Source organism: Ochotona princeps, chromosome 5 (genome assembly GCF_030435755.1).
Source record: "Ochotona princeps isolate mOchPri1 chromosome 5, mOchPri1.hap1, whole genome shotgun sequence".
Taxonomy (NCBI): Eukaryota; Metazoa; Chordata; class Mammalia; order Lagomorpha; family Ochotonidae; genus Ochotona; species Ochotona princeps.
In genome coordinates, this window is record NC_080836.1 from 64,694,843 (window position 1) to 64,698,364 (window position 3,522).

The window sequence follows — 3,522 nt, forward strand, 5'->3', positions numbered from 1 at the left end:
CCTGTGAGTGCTGCCCCCTCACTGAGAACAGGAAATCTTGAGATCACTGAGAAAACAAACCAAAACCTGTAAGATAATGGAAACAGACACTCCTGGCTTCATTTTGCAATAACTGCTAAGTATTTTAAAGCTTTTATTGAGAAATGCCATACTGATGTGATCAGCAGAAATGCAAGGAAGGGTAAAGCTATCTCAACATAAACATAAAAAACACTTGATCTCACTTGAGAGCTTGAAATCTAGGTAGATGCAGTTTAATAATACAATCAAACTAACATCGATTTTTTACATTAAAAATGCCAATTTGTATAAAGGGTAGATACCTTATCAGAAGAAAAACTGGGAAATCTACAGATTTTATCAGCGACTGACTTGTTAATAAGTTAGGATACCACTCCATGTGATTTGTTAGTTACCTTGGGCTCAGGTTTTTAAAATGCTGCCCTGTTCTTAGTAATTTTAAGTATTATCCTTTTGTCTTACTACTTAGTGTGACATAAGCCACGTGGCAGTCAGAGAGGTTTAGTTTGAAGCCAAGTTAAAAACATAAACCCTAAAGAGAATAATAGTTTAGAACTTGAAGCTCAAAAGCATTAAGCTTTCTGAATTTTGAGCTCCCTGCTTACCTCTTGAATTTGCATTCAGGTTAAATTTAAAGGAACAAAAATCTTTGCAGGTACTCTTTGGTTACTATTAGAAACTTGCAGCCCCTTTTGAACTGTGGAATTCCCTTAAAGTGAACAGGCTCAAAGTTTTTATAGAAGGGCTAAGTAAGAAGCAAGTTCATAATATAGAAAAACCCTACAGTTGCTTTAGTACTTTGTAACTACTAGCAGCAAACAGATTATTATTATTTTTAAAGCTTCTGTAGAAAGGAATAAAATTCACGTTATCAAGGTGGGTTAGCTCTTTCAGGCTGACAGATTATCAGCAGTAACAAACAGTCCTGCTGCATTATAGAATGAACACACCTCTGGAATGTAATGTTCTCACTTGAATCTTACTGACTAGGTTCATCTTATTTAGAAATCCTGTTTTGTGGTTAACATATAGTATGAAAAACATAAATTTTAAGTCATTTTGCTACCTTTAACTTCCCCGTTAATAAATTGCAAATGTCAATTCTGTTAGTATGAATGGTGAATAACAATACTCATGTTACTAAAGAGTTTTAAGACAACTCAAAGAGGCGGATGGGGAACTATATGCTGTGTTTAAGAACACTGATGGCATAAATTAACAAAATATTTTACATGTAGAAACAAATATAATGATTTTAATGTTATGAAATACAGCATTTTCAAACGTGGCTTGCAACGCCTACCAAATATGCCTGTATCATATACATAAGTTAAATAAAGGAAAAATATGTAGGTATACAATGCATACAAAGAAAAAACAGGAGCATCTGATCAAAAAAACCAGTTACCCTCTAAGGCACAACCTTAAGCAATCAGTGCATGACATGAGATCAGGCGCGTTCAGGGTGGTATGGCCGTAGACGACAGACAGTGCATCACATGAAAAACCAACTAACCTGGAGGAAGAATCTGATCAGAGGACTGTTTTGGATGTCAACTGACTTTGAAAAAAATTCAAAATGGCCCAACGAAAAAACAAACCAAAGCAGAACAGAACTAGTCAAAAATCTGCATCCAATTCTTCCTATGTTCCTGGCCTTTTCCTAGCACTACTGTTGCGGTGCATCAATCCTGAGAACTCTAACTTTTGATTTATAGTGATATTCCTTCAGATACAATTTCATCGAAGAGGAAACTGGGAGGGCATCAATGCCATCGTAAGTTGTACAATTACAAATAACTGTTCTGCATATATGCTCAGGGAAAAGGGGAATGTCTGCTTTAAAGGAGTGGACAGAAGTGGTTCGAAAAACATACAGGCACTGGGATCTTTATAATGTTCTAGGAGGCCAGTGATGTCAGGGGAATGAAAGACACAGGGGTCATGGGCGTCGAGGCTGAAGTTGTGATTGCACTGTTCAGTTCTAGCATTGAGAACGGCTGTAGCGTCTAAAGCTGACAGAGAATAAATAATCTTCCTGTGCTGAATCTCGAAGTAAAAAGGTACCTTCTGGTTTTCCTTCTAGCAGCGCTTCGGCTACATATTTGTCCATAACTCCCCAGTAACATGGATTATTGTTAATCTGAAGGGGGTCCGGGGCAAGGCAGTGGACATAATCAATCTGCGTGTGGTACTTAGGAGGGGTTTCCAATTGCTGGAGTTCATCATCCGTTTCCCATTTGGGTTTGTTTCTTTTCCTGGAACTTGTGCAAAGTGTTACAAATTCATCATCAGAATTCATATCACTATCTTCTATACTCTGGCTTGAAGCCAGTTCATCATTGAGTCAGTCACAGGACCGACTGTACACAAAGCACCGCTGGTGGTAATGACACAGGGTGGGACACTGGCATGTGAGAAACAGTCTACCTCTTCCATGTTCCTTCCTTGTTTTACGTGACCCTCACGTGGTTCACTCGCAGACAAATCTGTGCTTACCCATTCATCAGATCTGGGATTTAAGGAAGTAGTGTGTCGTTTAATACAATGCCACCTAAAGGCCAAATCTGATCGAGGTGGGAAAGGACACTTATCTAACGTAAGTTCACTGATATGGATTTTTCTTTTGGATGGAAGCCCTGAAGAGTGCCGGTCACTGCAATTCTTTATTGGAAAACACTGACCGACAGCGTCGTATAGTTTCTGCTTCAGAGATCGGCCCAAAAACCTGTGTCCACAGGAATGGTCCAAGTCCAGCTCGATGGATGAACAGCTGTGCTTCCGTTCTCGGCTCCTCACAGGAATGTCAGCTTTCTCCACAGTGCTCAGTGTTGCAGCATCTGAACAACTCTCACCCTTTTTGGACCAAGATAACTTTTTTCCACTTCACGCATAATCATCTTTTCTGTCCGCACCTCTACTTCGACTAGTTTGGGCCTTACATCTACATTTTGACTATTACTTTCACCACTTTCTGCCATTTTGAGAAATTACCCACAGATTCCAGGGTTGTAAATAGTGCTTTTTCAGTTTTTCCAGTAGGATGTTTCTTCTGGGCACTTTCTGGATGTGCCTCCCGGGGTGCAGCCGGACTGGGCGGTCCAAGGCACAGTCGCCATCACCATCGCCATCACTGTGGGAGCTCGCCAAAGCGGAGGACAGGAGGCCTCAGTGCTTCTGCCCCTCGCTCGGGTTTTCCAAAGCGGGTGGTGTTCTGCAGCCCGTCCCTGGTCTCTCGGCACCTGGGCCAGTCCGAGACCTCGCAGTCGCCACCGCCGCCTACACCACCACTTTCACATCCGGCTCCCTCCCTGTTTCCCTCCACAGTGTTATTTTGATAGTTATTGCCCCGTGGTATAACCTAACATGTGGTACTCTGGAGCTTCTGACTTTGTGTTCTGTTTAAAAATGCTTTAGCATCATTTTTTTTTTCTTTTTTTTGGATCTGAGCAGAAATTTGTTAGTATTTTGATTTGGATTATATTGAATTCATAAACTGTT

General features: G+C 40.7%; 1 pseudogene; it reads right to left on the reverse strand.

The window, feature by feature from the left end:
* Positions 1 to 1,618: 1,618 nt before the first annotated feature.
* Positions 1,619 to 3,238, reverse strand: LOC101534672 (suppressor of cytokine signaling 4-like; annotated as a pseudogene).
* Between the last annotated feature and the right edge of the window lie 284 nt (positions 3,239 to 3,522).